The sequence below is a fragment of the Musca domestica genome, unplaced genomic scaffold (genome assembly GCF_030504385.1).
Source record: "Musca domestica strain aabys unplaced genomic scaffold, Musca_domestica.polishedcontigs.V.1.1 8, whole genome shotgun sequence".
In the NCBI taxonomy this organism is placed as follows: domain Eukaryota; kingdom Metazoa; phylum Arthropoda; class Insecta; order Diptera; family Muscidae; genus Musca; species Musca domestica.
The window spans coordinates 16,318,470-16,336,799 of record NW_026712409.1 but is presented as its reverse complement, the minus strand read 5'-3'; the positions used below and the strand labels follow the sequence as shown (position 1 = coordinate 16,336,799).

Genomic DNA, 18,330 nt, shown 5'->3' with positions numbered 1-18,330 from the left:
AGAGAGTGATGGATGGCGTCGGCTACGCCCTTAACTTCCTTTCCCCACACGGGATGAAAGGAACACCGCCTTGGTGTTTAGAGGCGCTTAAAATGATGTTTTTTTGAGGAGATAACAAGGATCGAAAATCACTTAAAGGAGCACACCGAAAAAAAGAAGACGAACTGATGTAACGTGTCGTCTGGTTGCCTCTGCGACAAAGCCAATAAATCGATCGTTTCTCAACCACCATCTAATTATGGCTACAGTTCAGATGCGGCATTTGTGAAGCCACCACCAGTGGCACTCATTGGCTGGCCACTGTTCCTCTTCCTTGGCTGACTGACTCTGCTGGCACTTAATACACCAACCACATCATTGACATTTTCCTTGTTTGTCTTTTTGTTCAATATTCATCCCCCTCCACCCCTCCATACCACACTGTGCCACTCAATTACCTCTCAATTGCTGGGCCCAGCCAGAAGATCAAAGTGACGTCAAACATGACATAATTGTCGACACTTAACAATTTTGTGTGATCTTTTCAATTCTCCTCTCTTTAAGGTTACAGATCTTGCTCTTGTTGTAAAAAACGAAAAACAAAAACAAACATAAATAGTCAGCCTTAAAATACCAAGCAATCCACTTCAGATCAATAAAATACATTTTTATTATTTCAATTTTTGGGATCTTCTCCCTCTCCACCCGCCGCTTGTGGATGCTCAGCTGAAGAGCACTGCGGCGTGTAGATCGTCTTGTTAATGCAGGCAATCGACGACGTCGCCTGGCCCATTTGGCACTGCTAATTGCCTCTTAAGTAGTTATGGCCTGGCCTGGCCTGGTGCTAGGACATTTGTCATCCCCTTTTTAGTGTGTCTCGCTGGGAAGCCGAACAATAATTGTAGCGGTTTTGTTTTGTCTTGTCCTCTTTTGGTTTGTTCCTCCTTAAATCATTCTTTTAAGCATACTGTTACGGTTTCTTTTTGGTGTCCTCTTCATCCTCTTAATGTGTGATGAGTAATGTAGACAGATCGGTTTTTGGAAAAAAGGAAGTAATTGTCACTTTGGTTACTTCCGTTCTTTTTGGTCTCAAGATTTTTTTAAGGCAAGTAAGAGGTGTAATTCGAGTGAATTCTTTGGGGGCAAGTGGCGGTGGATTTTCAAAGAAAGATTCAAGGATACAAAAGGACAACGTTCGGCATATTAAATTGGGACAAATATTGATATTTTCAATATCCTTTGGAGTTTTTCTGTAGAGGAAGACGTGGAAAGGTCCCGAGGGTCCTGTGATTTTTTTTTCTATTGAAAAAAAACTTGGACCGGGTCCTGTGATTTTTATTCTATAGAAAAAAAATTGGACCGGGGGTCCGGTGAATTTTTTTCTATAGAAAAAACTTGGACCGGGGGTCCGGTGAATTTGTTTCTATAGAAAAAACTTGGACCTGGGGTCCAGTGAATTTTTTTCTATAGAAAAAACTTGGACCTGGGGTCCAGTGAATTTTTTTCTATAGAAAAAACTTGGACCTGGGGTCCAGTGAATTTTTTTCTATAGAAAAAACTTGGACCTGGGGTCCAGTGAATTTTTTTCTATAGAAAAAACTTGGACCTGGGGTCCAGTGAATTTTTTTCTATAGAAAAAACTTGGACCTGGGGTCCAGTGAATTTTTTTCTATAGAAAAAACTTGGACCTGGGGTCCAGTGAATTTTTTTCTATAGAAAAAACTTGGACCTGGGGTCCAGTGAATTTTTTTCTATAGAAAAAACTTGGACCTGGGGTCCAGTGAATTTTTTTCTATAGAAAAACTTGGACCTGGGGTCCAGTGAATTTTTTTCTATAGAAAAAACTTGGACCTGGGGTCCAGTGAATTTTTTTCTATAGAAAAAACTTGGACCTGGGGTCCAGTGAATTTTTTTCTATAGAAAAAACTTGGACCTGGGGTCCAGTGAATTTTTTTCTATAGAAAAAACTTGGACCTGGGGTCCAGTGAATTTTTTTCTATAGAAAAAACTTGGACCTGGGGTCCAGTGAATTTTTTTCTATAGAAAAAACTTGGACCTGGGGTCCAGTGAATTTTTTTCTATAGAAAAAACTTGGACCTGGGGTCCAGTGAATTTTTTTCTATAGAAAAAACTTGGACCTGGGGTCCAGTGAATTTTTTCTATAGAAAAAACTTGGACCTGGGGTCCAGTGAATTTTTTTCTATAGAAAAAACTTGGACCTGGGGTCCAGTGAATTTTTTTCTATAGAAAAAACTTGGACCTGGGGTCCAGTGAATTTTTTTCTATAGAAAAAACTTGGACCTGGGGTCCAGTGAATTTTTTTCTATAGAAAAACTTGGATCTGGGGTCCAGTGAATTTTTTTCTATAGAAAAAACTTGGATCTGGGGTCCAGTGAATTTTTTTCTATAGAAAAAACTTGGACCTGGGGTCCAGTGAATTTTTTTCTATAGAAAAAACTTGGACCTGGGGTCCAGTGATTTTTTTTCTATAGAAAAAACTTGGACCTGGGGTCCAGTGAATTTTTTTCTATAGAAAAAACTTGGACCTGGGGTCCAGTGAATTTTTTTCTATAGAAAAAACTTGGACCGGGGATCCTGTGCATTTTTTTCTATAGAAAAAAAACTTGGGACCCACCGGGGGTCCTGTGATTTTTTTTATAGAAAAGGCTTGGAGCGGGTCCTGCGAATTTTTTTCTATAGAAAAAACTTTGAGCGGGTCCTGCGAATTTTTTTCTATAGAAAAAACTTTGAGCGGGTCCTGCGAATTTTTTTCTATAGAAAAAACTTTGAGCGGGTCCTGCGATTTTTTTTCTATAGAAAAAACTTTGAGCGGGTCCTGCGAATTTTTTTCTATAGAAAAAACTTTGAGCGGGTCCTGTGAATTTTTTTCTATAGAAAAAACTTTGAGCGGGTCCTGTGAATTTTTTTCTATAGAAAAAAATTGGACCGGGGGTCCTGTGAATTTTTTTCTATAGAAAAAAATTGGACCGGGGGTCCTGTGAATTTTTTTCTATAGAAAAAAATTGGACCGGGGGTCCTGTGAATTTTTTTCTATAGAAAAAAATTGGACCGGGGGTCCTGTGAATTTTTTCTATAGAAAAAAATTGGACCGGGTGTCCTGTGAATTTTTTTCTATAGAAAAAAATTGGACCGGGTGTCCTGTGAATTTTTTTCTATAGAAAAAACTTGAGACCCACCGTGGGTCCTGCGACTTTTTTTTCTATAGAAAAAACTTGGACCTGGTCCTGTGAATTTTTTTCCATAGAAAAAACTTGGAGCGGGTCCTGCGAAATTTTTCTATAGAAAAAACTTTGAGCTTGTCCTGCGATTTTTTTTTTCTATAGAAAAAACTTTGAGCGGGTCCTGCGAATTTTTTTCTATAGAAAAAACTTTGAGCGGGTCCTGCGAATTTTTTTCTATAGAAAAAACTTTGAGCGGGACCTGTGAATTTTTTTCTATAGAAAAAAATTGGACCGGGGGTCCTGTGAATTTTTTTCTATAGAAAAAAATTGGACCGGTGGTCCTGTGAATTTTTTTCTATAGAAAAAAATTGGACCGGTGGTCCTGTGAATTTTTTTCTATAGAAAAAAATTGGACCGGGGGTCCTGTGAATTTTTTTCTATAGAAAAAAATTGGACCGGGTGACCTGTGAATTTTTTCAATAAAAAAAAATTGGACCGGGGGTCCTGTGAATTTTTTTCTATAGAAAAAAATTGGACCGGGGGTCCTGTGAATTTTTTTCTATAGAAAAAAATTGGACCGGGGGTCCTGTGAATTTTTTTCTATAGAAAAAAATTGGACCGGGGGTCCTGTGAATTTTTTTCTATAGAAAAAAATTGGACCGGGTGACCTGTGAATTTTTTCAATAAAAAAAATTGGACCGGGGGTCCTGTGAATTTTTTTCTTTAGAAAAAAACTTGGGACCCACCGGGGTCCTGTGAATTTTTTTCTATAGAAAAAACTTGGACCCACCTGGGGTCCTGTGAATTTTTTTCTATAGAAAAAACTTGGACCGGGGGTCCTGTAAATTTTTTTCTATAGAAAAAACTTGGACCGGGGGTCCTGTGAATTTTTTTCTATAGAAAAAAATTGGACCGGTGGTCCTGTGAATTTTTTTCTATAGAAAAAAATTGGACCGGGGGTCCTGTGAATTTTTTTCTATAGAAAAAAATTGGACCGGGGGTCCTGTGAATTTTTTTCTATAGAAAAAAATTGGACCGGGGGTCCTGTGAATTTTTTTCTATAGAAAAAAATTGGACCGGGGGTCCTGTGAATTTTTTTCTATAGAAAAAAATTGGACCGGGTGACCTGTGAATTTTTTCAATAAAAAAAATTGGACCGGGGGTCCTGTGAATTTTTTCTTTAGAAAAAAACTTGGGACCCACCGGGGTCCTGTGAATTTTTTTCTATAGAAAAAACTTGGACCCACCTGGGGTCCTGTGAATTTTTTTCTATAGAAAAAAAAAAACTTGGGACCCACCGGGGGTCCTGTAAATTTTTTTCTATAGAAAAAACTTGGACCGGGGGTCCTGTGAATTTTTTTCTATAGAAAAAAATTGGACCGGGGGTCCTGTGAATTTTTTTCTATAGAAAAAAATTGGACCGGGGGTCCTGTGAATTTTTTTCTATAGAAAAAAATTGGACCGGGGGTCCTGTGAATTTTTTTCTATAGAAAAAAATTGGACCGGGGGTCCTGTGAATTTTTTTCTATAGAAAAAAATTGGACCGGGGGTCCTGTGAATTTTTTTCTATAGAAAAAAATTGGACCGGGGGTCCTGTGAATTTTTTTCTATAGAAAAAAATTGGACCGGGGGTCCTGTGAATTTTTTTCTATAGAAAAAAATTGGACCGGGTGACCTGTGAATTTTTTCAATAAAAAAAAATTGGACCGGGGGTCCTGTGAATTTTTTTCTTTAGAAAAAAACTTGGGACCCACCGGGGTCCTGTGAATTTTTTTCTATAGAAAAAACTTGGACCCACCTGGGGTCCTGTGAATTTTTTTCTATAGAAAAAAAAAAAACTTGGGACCCACCGGGGGTCCTGTAAATTTTTTTCTATAGAAAAAACTTGGACCGGGGGTCCTGTGAATTTTTTTCTATAGAAAAAAATTGGACCGGGGGTCCTGTGAATTTTTTTCTATAGAAAAAAATTGGACCGGGGGTCCTGTGAATTTTTTTCTATAGAAAAAAATTGGACCGGGGGTCCTGTGAATTTTTTTCTATAGAAAAAAATTGGACCGGGGGTCCTGTGAATTTTTTTCTATAGAAAAAAATTGGACCGGGGGTCCTGTGAATTTTTTTCTATAGAAAAAAATTGGACCGGGGGTCCTGTGAATTTTTTTCTATAGAAAAAAATTGGACCGGGGGTCCTGTGAATTTTTTTCTATAGAAAAAAATTGGACCGGGGGTCCTGTGAATTTTTTTCTATAGAAAAAAATTGGACCGGGGGTCCTGTGAATTTTTTTCTATAGAAAAAAATTGGACCGGGGGTCCTGTGAATTTTTTTCTATAGAAAAAAATTGGACCGGGTGACCTGTGAATTTTTTCAATAAAAAAAAATTGGACCGGGGGTCCTGTGAATTTTTTTCTTTAGAAAAAAACTTGGGACCCACCGGGGTCCTGTGAATTTTTTTCTATAGAAAAAACTTGGACCCACCTGGGGTCCTGTGAATTTTTTTCTATAGAAAAAACTTGGACCCACCTGGGGTCCTGTGAATTTTTTTCTATAGAAAAAACTTGGACCTCGTTCTGTAATTTTTTTCTTTTTATATAAAAAAACGTGGACCTGGTCCTGTGAATTGTTTTGTCCAGAATTGGGACAAAAATGTCCTGTGAATTTTTTTCCAGAAAAACATTGGACCATAACAAGATAGACATAGGGTAGATTTCAGAGGCGAAGCGAAATAGGAAGTCTTCAAGAAGAATGGAGTCTTCCGAAATCTATATACATAATGAAGGAAGTATATTTAGGCTACTTCAAGGATAAAGTCCTCTCAAAGGACTATAAGGAATTTAATAACAGATCTGAGGTATTAGGTCTTTATGTCCAATTTAAGTCTCAATGAATGGCATGAGTAACGATGTCCCCATTTGCAATTGAAAATCAAAGATTCTAGGAAAAAGTAGAGAAAAGGAGTCTTTAAATCCCAGCTGAGGATGGTAGTTTTCTAGGACGAGTTGAGGCCAAAATTCCTCTGAACGAACTGAAGTTGAGAAAACTGTGTTATCACAGCTGCAAAGAGAATACTCCATAAACGAACTAAGAAATGAGTCTCAAAGGACTAACAGAAAAATTTCTTGAAATGGCCTGGAGGTCCCCTTTAAGGTCTACAGGAAGTTGGCCAATTAAACTACTTTTGACAACAAACGTAGTAGTTTTCGCATCATCGGGATTTGACTCCCTTCGAATTTCACAATTTTGTCTTCTGACGGGAAACTTAGTAGTCAGATGGGCTTACTGGCCGACCTTATATGGGCCATGGTCCTCTTCAAAGAACTTATGAAGAAAAAGGTGAGGAATTAAGTCTCTATGCAGGAGTAAAATAATGGGAGTCTTCATTAGCGGACCAATAAATGTAGTCTTCATAGCCCAGCTAGGCTCAGGAGTATCTAAATGTAGTCTTCATAGCCCAGCTTGTCTCGGGAGTATCTAAACACGAGTCGGAATGGTGAGTCTTAATTCTTGTTTAGAATAAATCGATTCAATTTTTTACGAATTTCGACGCCGTCTAGGCGAAATCTACTTGTCCAAACACCACGAGTATCAGGTTCGAATGAACAAAATTTCCTTTTTGACAGCAAATCAATTTTGTCAAATTTTATCAAAATTCCTTTGGACGAACGGAAGTTGAGAAGACTGTGTTGTCAGGAGACCTAAAGAAATTTATAAACGAAGAGTCTCCACCCATCGGACGAAGAAGCTAGTCTTAATTCTTGATAAGGATTCCATTTCGCCCGTCTAATCTACTTGTCCAAACTCCAAGAGTATCAGGTTCGAAGGACAAAATTTCCTTTTTGGCATAGTAAATCAATTTTGTTCTAAATCCTTCAAATGTTCAAACAGGCGTTCATAGTTCCTTAAATGTCCTTCCCATAACAATTCTCTACATCTCTTCCTACGGCTCCTTTATATATTTACTTCTTTTTGCCTTCATAATTTAGTTCAGGTCATCCCCTTTGACAAATCCAAATACATAAAATACCTGTTTTTGTGAAAATGCCAAAACAAGCTACTCGCTCTTGATATTTATAAACATTTGCTAGGATTTCAACAGATCCCTCCCCTGCCTAAAAAGATAGGAAAGGAGATTTTTGACTTCCACACACCCATTTGAAGGAGACTTCCTATTTTGCTCTTAATTTTGGACTTAACATAAATTTATCTGTCATGCTTAAACAAGCGGCTCAGAGGACACCCTCTTCCTTGTTGTGCCTGCTTTAGAGCAGCTTGTTTCAGATCAATTGCCTGTAATCGCTTTGACTTCTCAAAACAAATAAACAAACAAACATTGCTGGCTTACTCTCTTCCCGGATGGCTGTTTTAGTTTTAAATCGCCCTGCTTTTTCTCCCTAAACTCTAAATTAACTTTAAGCGAATTAAGCCTGACTTAGAAAGAGTTGACTTTACGTCAACTCCCCCATTCCACTCTCGCTCTGGCGATCTCCCTAGTCGCTGGGATAATCGCAAGACGTTTTGAGAATTTAGCCAGCTAATCGTGGATAATCTCGTTAACATGTGCGGCTTAATTTCAAGCGAATAGAATTAACCCCTTAATAACCTAAACGCTCTCTCTCTCTCTTCTCGGAGCAGTGACTTGGGGAGATTTGCTAGGAATTCTCGTTGACTTTGAATTTAAGCCTTTCGTTTGATCCATGTGTTTGTCCATCGGCTGTTGTCAAAGGATTTAAAAGTCAAGTCAACGAAAGGATTAAATAATTAATTATGTTCTGCTTTTGCCAGGCAAAGGACAAAACGAGGATAACCACGCGAACAGTAGGTAGCTGTTGAGCAGGCTGTTGCCTTAACCAGGTCACTCATTGACAATCCTTCTGTAATCCTTTCTTTGCCCATTCGCCGGCTCCGCCTTACCCCGTTGATCTGAATTTAATCCGTTAAGGATGCAAATTAAAGCAAAACATTTGCATACAAAGGACAATGAGTGCGTTCGCCAAGTCATCATGGCTTCGTTTGGCCACCGAAAAAAGGGTTGCTGCTGCTGCCACTGCTGCTCGGCAATTATGGGTGTGGTCCAAGCGTTTAAAATGCCTTATCATCTCCTGCCAATTTAGCTGGCTGTTAGTTTGTCGGTTTGTCTCTAATTTACGTGCGGGCGTACACCATAAAAGGATGATGGGATTTTTAATATTGTCCAGCTACTTGTAGGTCCTTTTCGGGCGAGTCCTTTCACCCGTCCATTGTTTCGGTGAAAGGATTTTGGTGGCATTCAATGCAACCGACTGTTTGCCAGATCGTGATATGTTTTTCATTTAATCCTTTCGGTTGTGTTTTAATCCTTTCTCTACTCTATGTGCCTCTCTTTCTCATTAACTCTCTCTCTCTCTCTCTTGTGCGATATGACCAAGGAGTTATTGAGGAAATTTTCGCACATCGTCCGAATTTCGGATTATGAAAATCTCTGGCAATTATGACTTGTAGGATATTAGCAGTGTTCTGAGAATTAATTAGAGCTATTAAGGAGTCATATATTCTAGAACATATGTGATGACAGGATTATAGAGGGATACTCAGGATATATTGTGTCTTTTGTAAAGCGAAGGGAGTATGAGAGGATTCTCTATAGATGAGCTGAGGAGGGAAGTCTCCTTTGATTTTTTTTCTATAGAAAAAAACTTGGGACCCACCGGGGATCCTGTGAATTTTTTTCTATAGAAAAAAACTTGGGACCCACCGGGGATCCTGTGAATTTTTTTCTATAGAAAAAAACTTGGGACCCACCGGGGATCCTGTGAATTTTTTTCTATAGAAAAAACTTGGGACCCACCGGGGGTCCTGTGAATTTTTTTCTATAGAAAAAACTTGGGACCCACCGGGGATCCTGTAAATTTTTTTCTATAGAAAAAACTTGGGACCCACCGGGGATCCTGTGAATTTTTTTCTATAGGTTGTAGAAAACGAATTTTTTTCTATAGAAAAAAACTGACAAAGAACGAAGTATAAAAAAAATAAATAGGGTCACCATATAGAGGCTGAAGGACGGGTTTCCGTTAAAGCAGGTTTTTCAACAACCCAACTAAAAAGGGAGCATCCAAGTTCAAACCCAAAAAAAAAAGGAAAAAAATCAGAGGTGGCATTTTTCCTGTACCAAAAATTCCTTAGGACTTATGGGCAATTTTCCCTGACCTGATTTGTTTTTATAAGAAATTCCAAAAAAAATCTTTACGAATGACTCAAAAGAGGTTTCCATAGGTGAAGATAGGATTTTTATACAACTAAACCCTAAAATAAAAAATAATTTTCATGAAAACATTTAGGATTTTTTCTATAGAACAAGGCATCGGTTCTACTTTCCTAACTTTTTTTCTTTAAAACTTTTCTTTTAAAAAAAATCTACTTTTTTGCCTGTATTTTTTTTCCTAAAGAAAAAAATTCTGTGTTGAAGGACATTTCTGAAAAAACGTCTTCTAATTTTTTTTCCAGAGAGAAAAAATAACAATACCAAATAAAAGGCTTAAATTTAAAGTCAACGAGAATTTCTCTTAAGCCCCTTAGGTTGCAACTCTGCCGAAATAAGATATTTGGATTATTAAGGGGTTAATTCTATTCGCTTGAAATTAAGCCGCACATGTTAACGAGATTATCCACGATTAGCTGGCTAAATTCTCAAAACGTTTTGCGATTATCCAAAGGACTAGAGAGAAAAGAGAGTGGGTTAGAGAGAGGGAGTTGACGAAAAGTCAACTCGGCTCCGTTATGGCTTAATTCGCTTAAAGTTAATTTAGAGTTTAGGGAGAAAAAGCAGGGCGATTTAAAACTAAAGCAGTCATCCGGCCAGAGAGTAAGCCAGCAATGTTTGTTTGTTTATTTGTTTTGAGAAGTCAAAGCGATTACAGGCAATTGATCTGAAACAAGCTGCTCTAAGTCAGGCACAACAAGGAAGAGGGCGTACTTTGAGCCGCTTGTTTAAGCATGACAGATAAATTTATGTTAAGTCAAAAATTAAGAGCAAAATAGGAAGTCTCTTTCAAATGTAGGAGTGGAAGTCAAAAATCTCTCTTCCTACATTATCCGGTAGGGGAGGGATCTGTTGAAATCCTAGCAAATGTTTATAAATTCAAACGCGAGTAGCTTGTTTTGACATTTTCACAAAACAGGTATTTTATGTATTTAGATTTGTCAAAGGGGATGACCTGAACTAAATTATGAAGGCAAAAAGAAGTAAATATATAAAGGAGCCGAGATGTAGAGAATTGTTAAGGGAAGGACATTTAAGGAACTATGAACGCCTGTTTGAACATTTGAAACATTTAGAACAAAATTGATTTGCTATGCCAAAAAGGGAAATTTTGCCCTTTGGACCTGATACTCTTGGAGTTTGAACAAGTATATTAGACGTGCGAAAAGGAATCCTATTCAACTTATCAAGAATTAAGACTAGCTTCTTCGTCTGATGTGTGGAGACTCCGAAGACTACCTTTATTGGCCCGCTAATAGAGACTCCCTAACTCGTCCATAGAGACTCAATTCCTTAGCTCTTACAGGAATATTGATTTTCTCAGTCAAGAGGAGGAGCCTTTTCTTCCTAAGATCTTTGAAGTTGACCTTTAGCCCGTTCCGAGAAATTGTCAGTTAATCTCAATGTGACCCAATTCCTTAGTTCGTTTATAAATTTCTTTAGGTCTCCTGACAACACAGTCTTCTCAACTTTAGTTCGCCCAAAGGAATTTTGACCAAATTTGACAAAATTGATTTGCTATGTCAAAAAGAAAAATTATTCATTCAAATCTGATATTTCAAAAGTTTTGACAAGTAGATTTTGCTTAGACGGTGTCGAAGTTCGTTAAAAGTTGAGTCCCTCTCTTTAAAAAAAGAATCAGAACTCACTTTTTCATCATGTCCTAGATACTCACATGCTCAGCTGGCCTATGATTCTCTCAGCTCAGCTCTTATCGGAATCAGCTCTTAGCAGAATACTGACCTCCTTAGCTAAGAAAATAATTATCTATTCCTGAGTTCTTCAAAGGGGACCTTTAACTCTTTTCAAGAAATTGCCTTAATCTGCTAGATTTTTGAATCTTATTGCTCAGTTCGTCCATGCGGAATTCGTTTTCCTGTTCGTACATAGCGACTCTATGTTGCAGGTCGTGTATAAACTGTTTCTTTTATAGCTTGCCTGATGAAAGGGACTTCTCAACTTCAGTTTTTCTAAAGGAACAAATAACAAATAACCATCTTTCGCTTCGGTTTTTGAGACTCTCTATTTCTAATCATTCGTAGAGTCTTCCATTTTCAGTTGTCCATAGCGACACATGGTCTGATCCAGAACTGCAAGAATGTGAAATTGTTTACTACGATAATCGATTTTCTCTTTATGATATCGAAAAAAAAAATTAAAAAATCGTGGATTCTTGCAGGTTCTGGAACAGAGCAATAGTTTTTCACGAAATCCCCTGGAGTTTCCTTTTTAAAATTGGATATTGTTTTCGACATGTCTTTTGAGAACACTTTATCCTTGAGCTAAGCCAAAGGAACATTCTTATTAATAGCTTTAATTTTTTGGAGAAAAAAAAACAGAACCTGCGCTGATGTCATTTTTTGTGGGAAAAGTAGGTCCTGCGCTATTTTTTTTTCTAAAGAAAATATAGAACCTGTGGTCCTTAGCTTTATCAAAGGAAGAAGTTCTACAAAAAGTAGGACATGAGGCCCTGCACTTTTTTTTTAAAGAAACAACAGGACATTATGTTCTCGCTTTTGTATACCCTCAGCCATATAGCTACAGAGGGTATATATCATTTGATACGACTTCACGTGCTTTAACGAAATAACGTTTTTAGAGCCTAAGTCTCTTTGTACCAAATCCGTTTTAGGACATTTGGAGTCGATCTACCTATGTTCTGTCCATGTGCCTGGCTGGCTTGTACGCATGAAGGGAGTATCCGATGAGATACAAGGGAGTATCCGATGTGATACAAAATGGTACATCGTAATATTATTATCCAACTTATACAGGGTAAGATGAAAAAACTGCAACCAACTTCAGACTGCTGTCATTTCTAAGCCACTCGTCCGACAGTTGTTATTCCAGTGACAGCTCGTTATATCGTTTACAAGCCTACAAAAGCATTTTGGTGAGAATTTTCCAGAAAAAAAGTTATTCCTGATGGAATTCAAGCGTGATAGTGTGATTTTTTTATATTTGGCTGGAGAACCACAAGTGGCTATCATTAGAGCACTCCAGCATTTAAATGTGAATAAATCTTTTGAGTCGCGTACCATCGCTCGTTACCGTAGTCTGACGTCAAGTAAGTGGAAGGGACAAAACAGCAACATCAGCAGAAATGTTTCGAAAAGTAAGAAAGCGACTTGATCGAAACCCTCGTCCCAGTGGCCGAAAAATGGCTCGTGAGCTGAACATATCGCAATATTCCATTCGGCAAATATTGAAAAATGAGCTCGGGGTAAAGCCATTGAAATTCCAAAAAGTCCAAAAGCTTACACCGCAACAGAAAGAAAATAGCCTCAAAAGAGCTAAAGAGTTTCTTCGCTTGACCGAAAGTGGTGAACTGACGAATTTGATTTTCTCCGAAGAGAAAACATTCGTTGTCCAGCAGTTTGTAAATAAACAAAATGATCGCGTTTACTTGCCAAAGAGGTCATCTGAAAATGTGCACCTTCGATTGGCCCCCAGAACTCAAGCGTCGGCCATGGTGATGGTGTGGGCCGCAATAACAGCTGATGGTCACTCTCCGTTCGTATTAATTGACTGTGGCATCAGAATAAATACTGAATATTATAGCGAAAATATTCTGGAAGGTGTATTAAAGCCTTGGGTACGCAAAAATTTTGGCCACAGACCTTGAACATTCCAACAGGACTCAGCACCATCGCACTCAGCACGCGCCACCCAAGAATGTTTAGAAAATGAGGTTTCTCGTTTCATTTCCAGCGCACAATGGCTACCAAAATCTCCGGATACCAATCCGTTGGACTATTGTGTCTGGAGTATTTTGGAAAGCAAGGTTGGCACTAAAAAATAGCAAAGTGTCGATCACCTCAAGCAAGCGCTTCTTCGGGAATTGGCAAAAATACCGCAAAGCAATATTCGGGCAGCGTGTGACGATTTCATTGGCCGTTTGAATGCCATAATTCGTGCCAAAGGTGACCAATTCGAACAAATCGAAACTTATTCTTAAATTTGATACTATTTCCGACATTTTTTGCTTTCATTCAATAAAATTTAAAAGAAAATGTAAAAATTATGGCTTTTGACTTTGTTGTAGTTTTTTCATATCACCCTGTATATACTTTGTGGATTCTAAAATGTATATTTCGAGGTGTTACAAACGGAGAGACAAACTTAATATACCCTCCGTACTATGGTGGAGGGTATAAAAAGACTTGACCTTTTTTTGTTATAGAAAAACACCTCTCAATATCCTACTTTTTTGCAGAGAACCTCCGCTTATTATTTTTGCTTTCGACAATTTTTTTTGGATTCGTCTCCATTTCAAAACAAAACTAATTGCAACGACTTTCGAAATATTTCTCCCAAAGGGTTCCCAGAACGTTTGTTTTTGATGTTGTAAGTTCGCGAGAAATTAACACAAAAGACATTGGTTAAATTTAAGGGCAAACAGGAGCACGCAGGAGAACTAACAAGATTTATAATCTTTCTCAAAAAGTAGTGCCATCATGCTAATGCAAGTGGTTTCCTTGTAAAACCGAAAATTCGTTGGCGGTATTCTCTTTCTGATCTCAACGAATTTCCATAAAAATCGCAAATCCGGCAAAATTACTTAACCCAATTTTTCCGTTTTTTTTTTTTTTTTTTTTTTTTGATAAAGGAAGCGGCTCCCTTTTCAACATCAAGTGGAACAAATTTTCGAAAAACACAAAATCGTAACATTTTCAAAGTCCAAACAGCCGCTCATTTACATTGGAATTTTAGCATCGCATTTGGATTTCTAACTCCTTCATGCAAATTATCAAAGAGTTGAGGGACCTCATTGCTGGACCACAATTTGTTGGTCCTGCCAAGGTTCGAAAATTTACACACAACAGCAAACATGGTAATTAGGGTGTGTGTGTGTGTCTGTTTTTCTTCTATCATTTGGTTGGGGTGTTAATGGTTTTGTGAACCCAAATGTTGGCTAACACCAAAGCAACAGCTATTTTCAGTGTTCCGTTGATAGGTGTAAAAAACAAACAGAAGTAATTACCAGCAGCTCGCACAGCAACAAAAACAACAGCACAAAGACGAAACATGAAAATTATCCAAAATTTCCCAAACATCATTAATTTCTAATGTACGCGCCCAATTGACCTTCTAATGTTTTTTTTCGCACCAAAAGAGAGTGAGAAGAGAAAGAGATTTTAGTTATTGACTAGGTCTCAAGAACACACACACACGTGCTCTCTCTCTCTCTCTAAAGTTTTTGTTGTTTCCAACTTGGCCTCATTAGACAGTTTGTGTAACCAAAATTCACAACCAAGCGCTAAAAAATTATCTTCCTAATTTTTTTTTGTACGAAGAGAAATTTCTACCAAGAGAGAAAAAAACGACATCTTAAGAGTATTTTCTCTTATGTTTTATTTTAATATTTTTTTATAAAAAAAAACAATCCGCGATCTTCATTGAAAATAGCAGAAACATATAGATCCTTTCTGTGTGCACATTGTTTTTGTAAACTTGCCAGCCAATTCTCTTCAGCCGCTCACCGCGCACACACAAGAGCAGACAATCATTTTGTGCCCTGAGGTAGATTCGCTGACTGACTGACGGAGGTAGTTTTTATTGACCAAATGCTGCTGATTTTTAGCCTGAAAAACTTGTAAAACTTATTTTTATGGCCACCTTTTAATTGCATTATCACCTTTGAGAGAACACGTCTTTTTTCGCGCGACCTGATGATGACGGCTATAAATGGTGTCCATAAAATACTAAACGTTTTTCTTTTAATTTCTTTTTCCCAGCACATATGTATGTACATATGTAAATTTTTGTACATAGTACATGTTATGTAAATTATGTACATAAGAGTTTGTGGCGAATGCGAATATTTATGGTAAAAAAATTAAGTCAAGAATTTGGCTATGTTTTCCAATTTTATTAACAATTTTTAGAGGTTAATAGAAAAAAAAATAATTTACCTATAGTCTTTCAAGTGTTTCAAAAATAACATTTATAATTTTTATATATTTTAGAAGGACTTTTAAGGATTTTTACAATTTTATTTTCAGGTGTTTTTAAAAACTTTTTTAAGTATTTTTAAAGGGTACATAAACATGGATTATTATACCCACAGCCATATGGGTAGAGAGGGTGTGGGAGGGTGTGGACTCCATGTTTATGTACCCTTTAAAAATACTTGAAAAAGTTTTTAAAAACACCTGAAAATAAAATTGTAAAAATCCTTAAAAGTCCTTCTAAAATATAAAAAAAAAGTCCGTTCATTTGTTTTTCAAAAATTCTTAAAAATTTCACATAAGTGGTTCTAAAAATTCCTTTTATTGACAACAGGTCTGGTGTTGTTTGAAAATAATTAAAATCCTTCATTTAGAGATCTGGGGACCCTTCGAAAATTTTTAAAATTCCAAATTTATAGCTATAATGGTCTCTAAAATATTACTGAAAATAAAGTACATTTAAGACTCTGAAGGCCTTTCAAAAATATTTAATACATCTACGTTAATGGCACTTAAACGCACCACAATTTGTTACATATCTCTTTTGACCGTTAACGTGCATCCTCCAAAAATAATCCTAAGAATCCACATTTATGGCCTTTAAAAATATTTCTAAAAATCCACATTCAGACCGTTCAGAAATACCTCTCGAAAATCCTCGTTTATGACTTTTAAAAATCCTTTCAAATATATATTTTATAAAGTTCATGTTGAGGTATCTGTTGTTACGATCTAGTAGTACAAACATTTTTCTAAAACAAGTTTTTAAAATCCTCTTTATCAATTAGGCGTTACAAAAGAAAATAAAAATCCACTGCTAATCCTTGGAAATTTTTTAAAAAAGTTGACTTTTAGGCTCTGAAGTTTCTAAAAAGTATTTATAAAAAAAATAATCATAAAAAATCCACGTGCTCGTGCGGTGCAAGTGGTTCTTCAAAAAAAGCTCATCCAAACTGACGAGGATGTCGTGAATTGTACTTCAACTCTTTCAGATTTCCTACCAGAAAAGTCAGAAAAAAATTATTATTTCATATTCTTAGCTCAGATATCCCTTCAAAAATTGCTTAAGGATTTATGCTCAGTTATCCTAAGAGGAAAGGGGTTTCCTAATATATGAGCGATTGCTGAATATCTTCAATTGTCCTTTAACATTTTTATACCCTCAGCCATATGGCTACAGAGGGTATATATCATTTGATACGGTCAAAACGTGCCTAGTCGAAATAACGGTTTTAGACCCTAGGTCTCTTTGGACCAAATCCGTTTCAGAACATTTGGAGTCGATCTACCGATGTCCGTCCGTCCGTCCGTCCGTCCGTCCGTCCGTCTGTCTGTCTGTCTGTCTGTCTGGCTGGTGCGTACGATAACTCTCAAAGGAAGTATCTAATTTGATCCAAACTTGGTATATCGTAATATTTTTGTCAAACTTAGATCGAGTTCGGAGATGGGCGATATCGGTCCACTCCTCCTGGTACCTCCCACACAAAATGTCAAAATTTTCAAAGAAACGAATTTATTGCACAGAAAGAGAAAGGATAATCCGATTTTGCTCGAACTTTGCGAATTCTTATATTTTCATCAGTGCTAGGTTAGGTGTGAAAATGGACAATATCGGTCCACTCCATCAAGTACCTCCCCCACAAATGGTCAACATTTTGAATAATTACAACTCTTATAAAATGTGATTTAAGAGTCCGATAGTCTTTAAATTTTACACATCCCATTAGTTAGGTCTGGGGTGAAAATGGAATGTATCGGTCCACTCCTTCTGGTACCTCCCCCCAAAAGGTAGAAATTTTCAAAAAATATTTTCTGCACAGAAAGAGAAACGATAATCTGATTTTGCTCGAACTTTGCAAATCCTAATATTTTCATCAGTGCTATGTCAGGTGCGAAAATGGACAATATCGGTCCACCCCATCAAGTACCTCCCCCACAAAGGGTCAAAATTTTGAATAATTACAACTCTTATAAAATGTGATGTAAGAGTCCGATTGTCTTCAAATTTCACATATCCCAATATTTTTATTAACCTAAGGTCTGGTGTTAAGAGGGAATACATCGGTCCATTCCTTTTGGTACCTCCCCCACAAAAGTTCGAAATTTTCAAAAAAAAAATATAAAATATATTTTTTGCACAGAAAGAGAAACAATTATCCGATTTTGCTCTAACTTTGCAAATCCTAATATTTGTGTCAGTCCTAAGTCAGATGCTAAAATGGACAGTATCGGTCCACTCCATCAAGTACCTCCCCCACAAAGGATCAACATTTTGAATAATTACAACTCTTATAAAATGTGATTTAAGGATCCGAACGTCTTCAAATTTCACACATTCCAATATTTTTATAAACCCAAGATCTGGTGTTGACCTGGAATGGATCGGTCCACTCCTTCTGGTACCTCCCCCACAAAGTGTCGAAATTTTGAATATCCATGAAGCTCATAAAACGCCAAATTAACATCCGATTCCATTTAGACTTGGCACATCTCAATATTTCCATCAACACAAGATCTGTTATAAAGGTGGTATAGATCGAACCATTTCTTCTGGTACCTCCCCCATACATAGGGTTCAAGATTTTGAAAAACAAAACATTCAAATAAAGCGAAATAAGCATTCTATCTATATCTCCTTAAAATTGTCCTTCATCAAGTTTTTTCTCAGTGTATATTTATGGTTTATAATGACCACTACACCCCCTATTATTATTCGTGGCCAAAGGAAGGAATTCTCATTCCCTCCATGTTACTTCCAGGAAAACATTTAAAAAAACAAGCAACCTTCTTAATCCTTTCACCTTCGTTTTTTTTTTTCTTGGCTTAAACCCTTTCCTGCAACGGAAAATCTACAATTCTAATAACGTGTTCACCTACAATCGCTAATCCTGGCAAAGGATTGAGTTCAGTTTTTTAACTCTTTTTTTTCGGCGAACCAAGCCAAAAAAAACGAAATACCTTCCAGGAATTGTCTTTTTTTTTAAAAGA

The 18,330-nt window shown here is 37.1% G+C and overlaps 1 protein-coding gene across 1 annotated transcript in view; it reads right to left on the bottom strand.

The window, feature by feature from the left end:
• The window catches only part of LOC101893337 (Major Facilitator Superfamily protein), a 113,617-nt gene extending 96,063 nt beyond the window's left edge, over nucleotides 1-17,554 (bottom strand). The window contains exon 1 of the mRNA XM_059131077.1: nucleotides 17,544-17,554. The gene's annotated coding sequence lies outside the window, so the exon portion shown is untranslated. The remainder of the gene's footprint in view (nucleotides 1-17,543) is intronic.
• Nucleotides 17,555-18,330: the final 776 nt, after the last annotated feature.